Below are 15957 nucleotides of genomic sequence, written 5' to 3'. Positions count from 1 at the left end.
AGGTTGGAGGTCACTGTCTCAGGCTCTGTTTAAGTCTATAGCTTAACTTACTTTTTGATTTGTAATTGAGGTGGAGCCTTGAGCAAAGAATTTTTAACCCCAGTGTCTGTTTCACTATGGTTCAGTGAGCATATTTCTGTTTGATTAAACATATAAAATAAAATTGAGTCTAGAAATGTCCAGGTGCAAAGAACTGAAAGGACAGTATTAATCCTGTTTCTCAATAAAATTAGCTTGGGGTGTTTTCTAAAAATAAATAAATTTAGATTAAAGAAAACCAAAAATACTGTTATTTTTAATATATTAACAGCAAAAAGATTTATTTTTGTTCTTTTAAGATGTGAAGAAGAATTAAAATGGTTCCGTTTAGACTTAAAGATCAAAGTCCATTGAGGTGGTGGAAAAGAGTGATCTTGCTGTTCTTTCACTATCAGTAATAATCTGCTACATGTATGTTCTAGTCTGGAGTATCACTTTTCATTGATTTCACTTTCTGTGTATTTCAGTGTGTACTCTTTTTGTTGTTTTTGTTTGGTTTTTGTTGGTTTTTTTTTTTATATTCAGTGTATATATCTAAAATAACAGTGTTGCTTAGATATGCAATGTAATTATGAACCTTTTATCTTTGTGTTTATCTTTGCGTTGCCAGGGTTAAAAGCTTTCATAGGTGCTAGAATTCAATGCAATCAGTTATTTCTGCATTTCCAGCCTAACAACACTTTGTGAAAGGCTACAAGAAAAGCACTGTAAAAGCAAATGACCAAGGACTTTTTACAGCTTGGTACTATTATAGCTGGAAGTCTTGGTTTTGTACTGGTTACATTGTAAGAGACACCACTTAATGATGAAACAGTACTAAAACCTGATGGAAAACTGCCTGTGTGAAATCTATTGGCGTTGTCATTGTAGGATAAAGTACTCTAGGCCAGCAATTTACTTGCTCCACAGAAACCAGGAAAACAGTATCTACCTCACCACAGCCCACAGTTTTGTGTGGTTATTCATGTTACATCAACTATTTGATTCTGTCTACATTCTTTGTAACAAAATAGAAAAGCAACAAGATGTTTCTTGAGTCTCTTGAATTCTCTTAAAGCTGTGGCATTTTATCAGTGATTATAAATCCACATGAAAGAAGAAATTATCAAGGAAAACACAGTCTAGTCCCACAATATTCTAACAGTTATATAAAAATTATTATTACCAAAGACAGCTATTACCTTTGTTCAGTAGAAATTTAATTTCCTAGTATCTACAAGAATTTCTTTACTTAAACATATGCAAGTTTATAGATTACTTTTATATCCTTGGGACTACAGGGTTGTTCTCCAAAACATTTTTGCTAAATGACAACCCACATGTTTTGAATAGCTAACTGTATAAAATAAATGCCTTTTTGCCTGACTTTATTTATGTATTTTTGCTTATTTATATCAGAAAACATTAATGGTGGTGAAAGAGAAATGGTAAAGGAAAATAGCATAATATATTCTACTTTCATTCTTTATTTGAATTTTATTTGAAATCACTTCAGAGGATAACCCTATAATGTCGGTGGTGTTTTTATGATTTTTCAATAATAAGGTGTTTAGCAGAGGTAGATATAGAATTTAATTATTACCATTTGTTGTGTATATTGAATGAGAGATGAAAGCTGAAACTATTCTCCTTAAAAAAAAATTGCATCTACTTTGAGGAATAAAAGCATTGGAAAATTACATTTTAAAAGCAAGTGAAATATATTTTTGTATGTGTCCCAAGTCTTAGGTTAAGTAAATTAAATATATTAATGTTTCCAATTAAAATTTTAATTGCAATATTACTTTTTAATGGGAAAAAATACATTGCCTGTATGCTGATTTTAATGGACAATTTTGCTTCATGAAAAATCCCTCAGGAATGACAAATAGATTTTCTAAAAGAATAATTTCCTGGTACTGATTTAATTTCTGATGCAGAGAAATGAATATTAAAAAAATAAAGAAAAAAATTCTCTGAATAATTTTTTTTTAGCAGTGTTCTTGGTCAGTTCCCACCACAAAACCTTGATGGAATTTTAAGGGTTTGTAGAGTATTCTTGATATTCTATGAAACCACAAGGACCATTGAAGTTCAACTTTAAAATATAAGGAAAATAAATATTGGCCACTTTTAGAATTTTTTAATTTAGATATTTCAGACAATTTTAGCATGAGATTGTGTATGCTTATTCCATATTGTCTTAGAGGTTTGCTGGTAGGTTACTTGAAAGCATATTGTGTTCCAAGGGCTGTGTATACAGTGCTGACTCCATCCTGGCAGGTAATTCTATAGAATGAGTTCTGTACATAAGAAATAACAATGCTTGAATAATGTACAGTGGTCTTTTTTTTCCTCCAAATATGTCAGATGACTTTCATAAACATGCTAAACACAAACTGCATTTATCAACAAAGAAACTTCTAAGTTTTGTATAAATATATTTACAAAACAACACATTTATTAATTTAATTATTTGCTTATAAGTGTAAATCAAATGTAAATATTCAAAATGTATTGTAACAAGCCCCATTTCCCCCTCCCTTTCCATTCATACCTAATGATTGATTTCCTGGTTCATGATTTGGTAATTATTAACAAGGTACTGTAGAGGAAGTATCAGATAATTTTCAATTCATGTAGCAGAGAATATAAGATTAAATATTTTCTAAGTACTGTAACATTATTTAAATAGCATAGAGTTGCTACTGAGCTAAAGCATTTCATTCCAGATAACTGTGAACTGCTTGTGAAGGGTTTGACACCACACAGAGCCCTAAAGTTAGCTGGATACTGTACTCCAACCTTTGCTTTCCAAATTAGCATATTAAATTACACTGAAGGCTAAGAGTCTCTTAATTTCTTTGGAATACAAATTAATGAAGTAGAATAAAATGAGACTGTAAACAGGGAAAACATGGAACTTTTGGATGATGAAGATTAATCTTGTGAAAAAATCCACTCCCTTTGTTCCTAGCAAGATGTTTTTCCTTGCCATTTGTTTCAGTCCAGCAACTTTTTTGTGACTTTTTGATTGAAAAATATTATTGAAAATTTCTTCTTGAAAAAGAAAATCTTTCCATCACCTTTGAATGCTGGCTATGGCTCTTCATCCTGTGACAGGCAGGCATAGTGCTTTTCCTAAGATAGCTGTAGCTCCATGCAGGGTGCCTGTATTATCTGGGATTCCCAGCACTGGCCAGCCTGAGCACCCTCGGTCTTTGAGCAGTTTCGTGCTGTGACTGTGCATTCATACATTATAAATGTGCAGCCTTCTGCTGTACTTCAATTACCCAGCAAGCTGTTTGTAGAATATCCTATACACAATATTTGTCCTGCAATTTAAGAACAGATTTTTCACTTGCAATGTTTCTCATACAACTTTTCTCCCCTCATTCCTGCCTGCTTGTATAACTCTTGAGAAGAAAACAAATTTATAAAAAGTTAAACAAAATGAACCTGTCACCTATCATGCATTTTATCTCCTTGAGCTGATTCTCTGGCATCTGACAAATTTTATTGCCATAATAGAAAGTTGGTCTGTCTTTATTTCATTAGTGTGCGTTGATGATTGGAGTACAAAAAACACAGTTGCAAAACAAAAGTCAGATTAATTTCAAGCTCAATTAAGCACATTGATCCCTTTTCCACCTTCATATTTGATGGAAAGAAAAAAGTGAAAGAGATGTCACTTTAAAGTATGATGGAATTCCACAACTTCAACAAGTATATCAAAATAATGATTAAAAATGTCACTAAGTATTGCTTTTCATTATATTGACCTCAGTATTTCTGAGATTTGACAGAGTGAGCCAGGTGTGGACTTGAAAGACAAGAATTCTATAAGCTGAGGATTTTTAGTGCTAGAAGACATTGCTTAGAGAAACATGTCTGAAATGGGAATTATGTGATTATTGCTTGTAGCCATATGAGCCCTTCTGATCATATAGATTTATACTATTTTAAGGATATTCTGTATGATTTCTCTGGAAATACATTAATGACAGGTTTAGGTTATTCCATTTGGAAAGTAGTGCAATCAGCAGTGTGTTTAAGGACTGGGTATATATGAAATATACAAGTAACTGCAACATGGGAGAATATGTAAAATTAGACAAAAATCAGAATACTTCTGCAGGGTTTTTTGAGTCCCAGAGGATGTGACAGGACTCTTGCTTTTGCCTCCATACATGCAGTGTTTGGAGACTGGTGTCTGGCTGTTACAGAAACACTTTGGTTCTTCACAGAAAACACAGTTCAAGTAACAAAACTCTGGATTAATTTAGAAGCCAATGACATAGTTTGAATCCATCACTGTGAGACATGCTTGCGTCAGAGAGAGATTAATCCAATTTTTCCAACCTGCAAGGCACAAATAAAAGAACACTTGTTAAAAAGTAGATCTCTGCTTATAGAGAAAGATCTGATCTTGTTACTTAGCTTAGAGTCTGAAATGTAAGCCTTGCAGCAAAACTGAAACCTGTTTAAGAACATTTTCACTGAAGAGTTTTCATTGCCATAACTAGATTTGTTTCAAAATTAAACTGTTCTTCAGGCATGGTTGTAAGAGACTCCATGAAAGCAGCTGCACTGGAACTTAAAATCAGTGATTCCTATTAAATGAGTGTTAAATGAGAATGCTATTTCTTTTTGTCTTAATGTTTTGCCATGCTATTTAAAATCAATTAAGGCAGCAATCTTGCAATTTAATGTATACTAACCAAAATACCATCCTCAATTTTCATCCATTTCTTTCCCAGAAGTGTCAGTTGCTGGAGAAAAAGTTTGAAAAGGTTTTCTTTTTTTTTTTTTCCTTTTTTTTTTTTCCTTGGGAGAACTAGAAGTGAAATGATTAGGGGAGAAGCCATATTAATAAAGAATTTATTTGGGCAGGTGAAATCTTTCATTGCTGTAAGATCTGTGTGTTTGCTTGAACTGTTTTTACACAGGATAGTTGTCAGGGTGGTGTTTCTAATTAAACATAAGAAAATTCTAAAAGCATGAGAAAGAGGAGTGGATTTTTCTCATGGAATTTCCTAGGTATGTTTCTTTATTGAAGAAGCTTATGTTGGTTTCATTGAACCACTAGGAGCGATTTGGTTTCAAACTGTCAATGTATAATGTTTTCAGGAACAAAACACTCTGGTGATGGAGTTGGGGAACAGTACAGTAATGGTTGGACACTCTAAAACAGTTCTGGGACTAATCATGTGTGTGTAATCAACTGTGCAAAGTGATTGCACAGTTACATTGTATTTTAAAAAATACATTACCTTTGTGATAAATTGGGCAATAAAATGAATAACTTTGAAGGAAAAAGAAAAGATGCAAATTGCTATTTATTTTTTGTTTCTTTTACATTTGAAATATTTGTTCGGATTTTGATTCTAACTTGAGGAAGCAGGGGGAATCTTACTTTAGTTGGGCTAAATAAAAAGGACACTCTGAAGATATCTATTGTCCCAGTGTGGAACCTATACTGTTTTATTTTTCAATAAACTGATGTTGTGAAATTTTCCATGTAAGCTCTATTAAGGGGAAGGACCTATAACAATTTTTCTATATATACTAAAACCTGCAATTAATTATTTTGAAGTTATCTATGAAAGTAGGTGTCTAGAATAATCCTGATGAGAAAGTATGTTGATTGAGAGGACGAGAATGTTGATTGACTATGCTCATATTATGACCTGCCCCTGAGACAGGGTAACTGAGGTCCTTGTTGATGGATCCCTTGAGGTGGGTTAGAGTGAAATGACGCTCAATGACTGGTGTTTATATATATATATATATATGTGCATGTGTGTGTGTGTGAGGTTAATTATGGAACAATTTGGTTGCAATAGGAAGGAGTTATGTAGCGATTTTGGTTATTATCTGTTAAATATAAGAATATAAAAGTATAAAAATATCACCTTATATATAAGTATGAAAGTATATAAAATACTACTAACATATAAGGAAAAAAGAAAAAAAAATAAAGGATAAGAGTAGATAGCGAAGAGGAGAAATATCACCACATGTGGATCCAGCAATGAGACTTCATTGTCAGTTGCTCAGAGTGATGGTTGTGGTCTTGATCTGTCAGGAGTGGGAGAAGCCCCAACGACACAATGTTCAATGGATTAATATACATTCATGTTCCCATGGGAACACCCAATCACCCCTGCTGCAGGAGCAGTTTTACACTGTCTGATGCAACACTGATGGAGGGACCCAGAAATGAGTCTTGGGGGTCTTAGGTGGTTTATGGCTCTTTCTAATGACATGACAGCTCTTTGACCCTGCTTAATTGAGCCAGCTGTGTCTTAGAAGAGATGAATACCTTCAGACTTACATAATACCTCCTCAAGTGGGAGGTGGGAGGAAATTTGCTCTATAAAAGGCATTATGCCACCTTGCTGGATCTGCTTATCTTTTATTTCTTTCCCTTATCTGGCTCAAAAGCCAGCCTGTTGTGAAACAAAGGTCAGTTTCTCATGGTCATTCTCCGGTGGTGAGTGTGCAGATCAGAGGCTTTCCCAGAACAAAGCCAAAAGCTCTCCTCTTCCCCTTCATTTGAGGGGTACAAACCTGGCCTCAGCAAAAAACTCACTCGTTTTGCAAATGGCTGGTTGTTCGAGTTATTAACATTTCCATCTCCCACTGATCATTATACTTAAAAAAGAGGAAAGAGGCAGGAAAAAAGAAAAGAAACAAAGATAAAAGGGAAAAAATTGCAAAAAAACCCCCAAAACCACAAAATAAATAATTTTAAAATATAGCATAATTTAGGGAAGCCACTGAATGAACCATTAAAACCTTAGCCTAGTTGTTACAAAACCTTTACCTTCAGCGAGTAATACTAATTGAAGGAAAAAAAAAATACCTTAAAAGAAAGTGTCTAAACTTCAGTTTCAAAGATGGTGGAGGTATATAGATTATTTTCTTTTTACTTGTTCTTACACTGCAATAAACTCTTGAGTTATCATAAAAGAATTTCAGGAACAGAGGAAGAGAAAATTGTCTTTGGATTTCCATGAACTTCAATTACTTTGCTATATGTTTCAACAAAAATTATAATAGTTTTGCTTGTTTGTGGTTCCAAATGGTATTGAGGTTGGGAAGGAGACAAAATGAAAATTATCAGAATAAATGGAAATTTTTTGGGGGGTATGTAACTGAATTTACTAAAGTTAACATGAGAAAGGAAAAAAAAATCCTAATTGAGCAAGAATCTTACTGATAATTTAGGTACAACCTAGGAGATTAAACTACATTTTTCTGTTTCATGTACTAGTGAGTATGGGGACAAATACATGATGATTAATGAGAATGTGTAAATTGAAATTATTTTGAATATTACTTACTCATACAGAGTTTAATGGTCCCAGAGTAGGACTCGACAAGATAATCTCTAACCTACAATTATGCAATGAAATCTCAGGTCAAGTAAAATGGATTTATAATTAATTTATTAACATGGGGATTAAATAATGAATACTATGAAATACAGTACACATATTTAGGGGCAGTCAGAGAAGTGGTTTCAGTGATGATTGCTCCTGAGTCCTGCTTACATTGCCTGAAAACATAAATACATAGAAAATAAAACCCAATGCAACTTCACTGGACTACATAATAACACATTAAACAATACACCTTGAGGCAGAAATATTCTCAAACCAGCATTCTGATGTTGCCTATCCTAAAGGCCAATAATTGTTTCCATTCCTCTACAATGGCATCTGGTTTTAACTGTGCAAGTGGACACCATACACACATGGTGTATGTACAGTAGATCCATCAAGTTTCGCACTTGCATGGGTTTGCGGGGCCAGGTTTTGGTGAGGGAGACTACAGGGGTGACTTCTGTGAGAAGCAGACTCCTCATGTCCAGCAGAGCGAATGCCAGCCAGCTTCAAGGCAGACTCACATTAGAGAAATTAATGGAGAGACTTCAGGCTGAAACAGGGGAAGGATCCTCTCCCTGAGCAGTGGCAGAAACAACTTGTGATGAACTGACTGTAACCCCCATTCCCATCTCCCTGCACTGCTGAGGAAGGAGGTAGAGCTGGGAAGGAAGGAAGGTTGGGGGGAAGATATTTTTAAGATTTATTTTGCTTTTCACTATCCTGCTTCCATTTTGTTGGTAATGAATTCAATTAATATCCCCAATTAATATCTGTTTTGCTCATGATGGAATTTTGGTGAGAGATGTCTCATGGATCTTAACTCATGAACCTTTGTTATATTTTCTCTCCCCTGTCCAGTTGTGGAGGGGTGCAATGGAGCGGCTTTGGTGGGTAGCCAGGGTCAGCCTACTGCAGTACTCTAAGAGAAAATGTCTTTATGAGGATGTATGACTAGCTAAATTTGCAAAGAAGTTCAGGCTGATCTTGTTTATGGGTTCCAGTAAGGATCTTGGCACAAAATGCATCAGTATGCTATTGAAATATACTCATGTTACACAAATCAGGAGGCATATTAAAGCACAGGAATATTAAAAAGAGCACAGAGGAAGAATTACATGACCTTGAAGATTGAACTAATAGAAATGGGATAATTTTAACAATAGATGTTCAAAATCACAAAATTTATTAGTCATAAAGTGAAAATTGAAAACCACCATAGAAAATAAAATATTTGCTGCATTGTCAGAAATATGCTAGAATATCATGATTGGTCTCCAGTTGCCACTCCACCACCTGCTGGGTCTCTGATAGGTTCTTTGTAATATCCCGTTAGCCCCATGAATCTGAAGTGGTGCTGGATGTCTACATTTAGGTGACTAAACTAATCTTTTAAAGATATTTTTCTATCCATCCTGTGCCACATTTGATAGACTACGTGCCTATGTTAGCAAACCTAGAGCATCCTAAATGAACTCCACCAGTATGTTTCAGTAACTGGATCCTGCCTTTAGCAGCTGAAAAGGTCTGTCAGAATCAGTGACTGAGATCATTGTGTATAATTGAAGTAAAGCCCTTGCAGCCTTTAAAAGCATGCAGGAAGACACCTACGGGAGCTATTTTATCCTCAGGGCAAATTTGACTTGGATGATGATGATGATGTGACAACCAGTGAAAAAGCTGAGTCACTGAAAAATGCACTGGTAACAATCTAGAATGTGTGTTATGTTTTGGTTCTTATGAAAAATTATGGTCCTTAAGAAAAAGGAAGTTCTAGAAGACCACTAAAGTGATCAAGGTAATAGATTTTACCAGAAGATACTGAAAATGTAAACATAAAGTATGTTTTGTCTCATGCATCAGAAGTAAAAACTCCAAAGAGAGAAATAATCCATTCAACAAAATTCTGCAGCTTAATAGAAACCTTACATAAGCATCTTGTAATTAAGTTTTTGCTAGAAACCTGGGGAAATCATGGAGCCACCAAATAAAGCAAGAATTGGAATATTAAAATAATGAGAGAGGAAAAACATTACCATTCTCTGGATCCAAGTCGGTTAACTTAAGAAAAGCTGACTATAGATAGGTACAGGAGCAGGAGTGGACACAAAATGTTTCTCATTATGTTCCGTATTGATCTAAGACAGTGTAACAACCACTGTGGGTTGGAGAACTACTTTTTTCCTTGATAAAATAATTCTATGCCATTGTCCTTGTATCGACTGTCTGTACAATTGCAGTGTTGTTAATGTAGAGGTGTTAGTCAATCTTTATACATACTTCAGATACCCATGTTTAAGAACTTTCTTATACTGTTTTCTATTGGGATTTTTTTTTCATTATGTAGTAATTTACTTTAAAATGCAGGTATTGGTTTCTTAAAAAAATGACTGCACACTGCAGCCAGACCTGCAGTGCTCCACTTTAATGACTTGTAGAGCAGGAGGAGGTTTTGATTTTGAGGTTTGGGTTGGTTTTATTTTCACAAGATCTAGAAGCATCTTCAGACTCTTTTTTACAATGCATTACACCTACCAGAAGAATTAGTGTATAAACATAAATGCTGTTTAGAAATTCATCTTTGCACCATTTTCTTCTGGAAGCACAGAATATACTGTTGTGTTCAGTATTTTATAAAAGCAAACTAATTCAGACTGACATTTTCATGATGCTTTTGGCATAAAAAGCAGATGGATTTCTAAAATAAAGTGTTAAATTAAGCAATTAACATACATTTATAAATTTAATTATCTAAATGATAAAATATTTTAAAATGTAGAGAGGAATAAAATCCTAATACTAGCCAAGTAATTTCATAAATCAGTGTGTAGTGGTGTAAGCCTTTTCTCACAGTTCACATGGACAAATAATTTAGTTTGATTCCTGCCCCTTACATTTCTACAGACCAATTATATTGTTGTTAAGTATTTTCATTTTGATTACAAATGCCAAAAGCATTCTGAATTCTGTAGTAAAGTGACAGATCAGAATGATACAATGAGCAGACAGCTGAAGGGCCATGTGGGACAATTAGTGAATTTGTACATCACTTACCCAAATTTACAGTTTACATAATGAAACATAGTGTGTGCATTTCATCTTAAAATTTCATCTTCAATAAGCATAAATTTAACTTTCCTGTAAAAGGCTTAACTATAGTACACAATATTTCCACATAAGTATGTAGAAATTTTTGAATAAGCCTAAGCATTCACATGACAAATAAGTATCTTTCAGACACATTTCCATTGGGATCTTACACCTTCAAGATTAGGAACTAGCATTTATTTGTCCTTCTGCCCTGCAGAAGTTAAGGAGCAGTCACCTTACTCCTTTTTTAAGTCACCTTACTCCTCCTATTCTGTTTTACATCTACTGACCACCCCTTTCTCATCACTGAGGCAGTTGACGTAACAAAGCTAAACTTGGGCCAGTTGTTTGGAACATTTATGCAACATCAAATTCATTGCTTCTGAAGTAAAAAAAGTTTCTTTGAACTGTAAATATTCTATGACATAAAAGATTGTTGCATACTCTCTCTTGATTTATAACTTCAGTGTATCACAGTCATGACAATGTATCTGCTGTGTTTGTTGACACATTTATCTTGACTTCAGGACCAAATCCACTGAAATCTCTTTCTTTAAATAATTCCCTATCACATCTTTATCATTTGATCAAAAGCTTCAGTGATTAGTACTTCATAAAGAAATACCATTTCTTATGCTGTAAATAGGCAGTTTAACCTTTTAATTACTCATTATACACATGGGATGGATTGTTTTCCCATTATTATATATTCATCTATCGGAACAACTTTTCCTATAAGAAACAAATAATGACTGCCTTTTGTTCAACATAGGATAATGACAGAAGGAAACAAATGTCTAAAGAATATACTGTATTTTTATTTAAAGGAGTTAGAAATGGCTAATATGCTATACTACCCAAATAAATGGGTAAGTTGCCATTGCCTATTGTAGTATTAAATGCACATGCTACATGGTGTACCATTACTTGCTGCAGCATCAATGCACATTGTATATTTACATATATACATACATGAAAAAAATCTAAACATTCATGATCTATTAGCATTAATGAACTGATATTACCCATTAGTACATTTATGTTTTAGATATGAAACTAAGCTAAATATTTTTGGCTGTTTTTTTGTTTCCTAACATATTGACAGGGGGTTAATACCATCCTTTTGAAATTGTAAAAGGGCAGCCTGTGAGCTTTAAACTGAAATAAAAGAGACTGAAAAGAATCTAGCTTTCCATCAATGCTTCTTCTGATTTTTTGTCCATATGCATAGCTATTAATTTGTCAGAGATCCATGTGGTGTCTGAAAGCGAAGCTAGCATAAAATACTGATCAGATTTTTGCCCTCCTACCAGTTTCACAAAAAACAAAGATGACATATAAACAAAAATGAAAATGCTCTAGTAAAATTATTTATAGCACAGTGTAATTCTGTCATATGATTTCATCGTTGTTAGCATTAAAACATTCTGACATTTCCTAATTAATGTTATTATATATGCTAATTCTTGGTAAGAGGGGTCTAAAGAGCACAGCTGAGAACATTCTTTCTTGTTTGCATAATTGCTCTGAGCAGCTGTATACCTTATTTTTTCAATACAAAGCAGTAAATACAAGTTAAGCCAAAGAAAGATTTGCTAGTATAATTTCCAATCATTATATGATTGGGATTATCATATATTTAAATTACATAAAAATACATTTCTTTTCTTAAGAAGTTTGAATTGGTGTGTCTCTATCACATACAAAAGTTCAAATGCATGTCATTCATATATAAAAAATCTGACAATCTGTTTAGTTTCCCTTTTGTTTTGCTATGTGGTGTCATCAAGATGAAACTTAAATGACATTCAGTGTAACAGAACATTGCTGTCACTGTTTTTGGTTTAGGTAAGTTTATGTGTCCTGCAATTTTTTTCTGATGGCTTCTGTTGAACCACATTTAGCACACCAGGGTGTGGTCCTTGAGAACAATTTCATTTAGTTTAGTGGTGTAGCACACAATGTTGGGTTGAGGGGGTTGCAGTCAATAATCTTGGAGGTCATTTCCAACCTTAATGATTCCATCATAGTGATATGAGACATTAATATGTGCTGTACACAAGTTAATGACATTTGAACAATTTTTTAATGGAAAAACTGCCATATGATGTGCAGAAACAAGGTCCTATATATCAGGGAACAGCCTTCTACAGGACTCTTGGTTACTTTTTGAAGAGAAGCATTAATCAGGAGACCCCTTTAATAACACAGCAGTGTTTATTTCTGTGGTATGGGTATGTTTGTAGGGGCACTGTGCCATGCATGCCTCCTACCTGCTTTAAGGGAACTTTCTGCCTCTGGTCACTGACTGAGGTGGCTGAGGAGCCCACTGGAGGCAGTTTCAGGGACTGCTGTAGTGACATGGAAGGGAATGTGCCACCCTCTGCTTCACCTGGAACTCCATGCTCCATTGCTAATTCAGAGCCTTTTGTTCCTGTTACTGTCAGTAATACTGTTTTTGCAGAATTCCTGGTTTAAAATACTAATTATATTTAAAAAAAGCATTTATAATTTATGCTGATTACTTGGCAGTCAAAAAAAATGTCTTGCCCCAGAAGTTCTCAGAAATATCTCAAGCCTTCTCAGCAATTTGAAGATGAATGTGTAAACACACAGTATCCTGAGCATTAACCTAGACCTTTCTGAATATTTTAGGATCTATGTTTTCCTTTCCCTTCATAAATGTGAAATTAACCTCCAGATACCACACAATGTATAATTTTTCTAGCTTAGATAGATTTTTTTTTTCTCCCTGCATTACAGTCTTTGTTGCATTGCCTTACTATTCCATATGGTATGCCTTTGGCTAGCTCTAGGAAGTGTCACAGCTTCATTCTCCATTAGTTCCATAATACCAGCTACAATAGCAGATCCTGGCTAAACTAATTTTGTATTCTTTCATCAGGGAATACACAAGCAAATTCATCTATTAATGTCTGACAGTAACAAAATGCTTACATTTTAAGCATATATTCTGTATACACATTATATGTGATCTGTTTAAGGCTGACTTCAGAATAACTGAAAACAACACTGGATTTATGTATATTTTGTAGTCAAACACTGTGCACAGTTAGTCACTCTTCCTGATGTTACTTATGTTTTAAGTAAAGCAGCCTCTGTGTCCAGACCTGTGAGATGCTGAGCACTTTCAATTCCCAGTGAAGCCTGCCACTGAGAACAAATCATGTCTTGCAATTATTTACACACTGTGGTGTAAATCCCTCATGAGCCTTACACAGAATGTCTCTGTGGATGTGCACACAAACTGAAATGCACTTGCAGAGTGCCCTTCCCCATGGGACACCTCCCTTGTGCCTTCCCTTCACCTGGCTGCTCCCTGCAGCCCAGTGCACAGGTGACCTGTGCAGGGGACCTGGTGATTCCAGTGCCATTCCACTGACTGCAGTCATCTTGAGCATGACCCTCATGTGATCTCGGAATTATTTTAAAAGTTTTTCAGGTGGAAATGTGAAGAACACAAAATGTTAATGAAAGACTTCAACACCATAAACCTGCTTATATTTTAAATAATATGGGATGCAATTTGTGGCAGATGCTTTTATGTAAGGCTTCCATACAAATTTTGAGCAACATAAGATTTATGTGATAGCAGTTCTAAAGAAATACTTTCTTAGACAAGATGTAGTTATACCCAATTTTATTTTTATCTGCTTTAATCAGTAGTTACTATTTTCCTCAGTGTTTGTAGCCTTCAAAAGATACTTTTCAACAACAAGATTTCATATCTTTTAAAACTATTTTATTATAGATTTCAGATATGTTAAAAATAAATTTATTTTATAGTCTCCTAAGGTTTCAAAATCTTTCCTACTATAGTTGTTAATGGAGCTGGAGTTTGAATATTATTCTTTATTAAAGCAATTTTTTCCACTTTGTGTGAATTGCCTAGGAATTGCTCTCAGTTTAATAATATTGATCAAGTTAAATATATACTGACCAGAATATGAAAAGTTTTCAGGTAATGGATGGATGTTGAGAGGTTCATTTCAGCTTTGCATCACATATGACAAGTTTCTGAAAGCAGATGCTCTGCCACTGCACCCTTCTCCTCATCATCAAACATGTGAAAAATAACAAACAGGACAGATTGGTAAATTAATAATATTCACTGGCTAAATTATTAATATTCATTGGTGTAAACTCATAGATTAATAAGCAAAAATAGTTACAATTACATAAATTAAAAATGGGAGGGAAAAAGGTACAGAGGCTTTGGGAGTGGTTAAAACAGAGGGGGCAATAGATTGGGAAAGTGGCAAAAAAAGGGGCGGAAATAGACCTGAGGAACCAGGGAGGAGGTAAGATGAACCAAGACTGTATGACCATGATGCTAGACCAAAAGGCTGGCTTATTTTCCATTAAGAGATTATGTCTTACTTCAAACAACAGAACTTAAGTCTTTTATGATTCTTGTCTTTTTACTTTTCCAATTCACATGGCTTGCTTAAAGTCAATGCCTTAAAAAGTCACTCGTCTTGCAGTAATAGGGACCAGATTATATAGGTCAGTAGGTATTTTACCAAATGGTGTTAGCTCCAAAAGCAATGAAATAGATGTGAGAGAATAGCTGAAATTCTTCAGAAAAAGTTAAACTAGGTGCATGTTTTTATTAGCTTAGTATTTTATATGTGGAAACATATGTGTCTGTGTAGGTATGGGGATGTGGGTAGCTGTAAAAAATACCTTGATTTCTGTCATTTACATTCATTACTTTGTCTTGGAAATGGTGAGGTGTGGCTTAAAGGCATTTTATTTGGGTTGTGTCTTCATCTAAGAAAGGCAGCAGGGAATCAATTGAACTAATTTTTTGATTGAAGGAAGTAGTTGAGATCTGTGTCATACCAGACTGCAGCATTTAGCTCAATTTAACTAAATGACTAAATGAAATGCATGTTATTTGGATTTTTTTTTTTTCTGATTAAAAATCTTGTAAGAGTCAAGAATAAATCTTTGTCCACGAAAGTGCCGTAGTTAGTACTGTTCAGTCTGAAGGCAATATTTTTTTTAAACATTGTATAGAAATGAGTTTATACATTCATGGAAGAAGCGCAAAATCCATAGATTTCAAATTCATCCAATGTCTGGTCTTCACAGATTTCAACACTATTAAACAAAATTTCCGCATTCCGAAACACTTATTTTTGGCTTAGATGCTCCTTTTCTGTGTTATATAGTACTCTGAAAATTCGAATATTCCATGTATTTACTTTGATAAATGTGAAGTATCAGATAGTGCATTAAGGCACGTCAGCAGTCAGTTCTTCCTCTCTTTAAAAAAGGGCATCCTGTATAGTTTTATACCTGTATAGACTAAAGAACTAACATATTTATATTGCAGAAGGAGAAGATAAAAAACATTCAAAAAATGACAGTAAGCTATTGAAGTCAATGGGATTTATTTGTATTTATGATAATGCAATTAGAGTGAAACCAG

General features: G+C 34.3%; 1 protein-coding gene across 3 annotated transcripts in view; it reads left to right on the top strand.

Annotated features, from left to right (window-relative positions):
* The window catches only part of CSMD1 (CUB and Sushi multiple domains 1), a 1052894-nt gene that overhangs the window by 594413 nt on the left and 442524 nt on the right, over positions 1 to 15957 (top strand). The gene's annotated exons all lie outside the window — the stretch shown is intronic.

Source organism: Passer domesticus, chromosome 3 (genome assembly GCF_036417665.1).
Source record: "Passer domesticus isolate bPasDom1 chromosome 3, bPasDom1.hap1, whole genome shotgun sequence".
NCBI classification, from domain to species: domain Eukaryota; kingdom Metazoa; phylum Chordata; class Aves; order Passeriformes; family Passeridae; genus Passer; species Passer domesticus.
The sequence above is the reverse complement of the archived record's forward strand: the minus strand, read 5'-3'. Positions and strand labels throughout refer to the sequence as shown.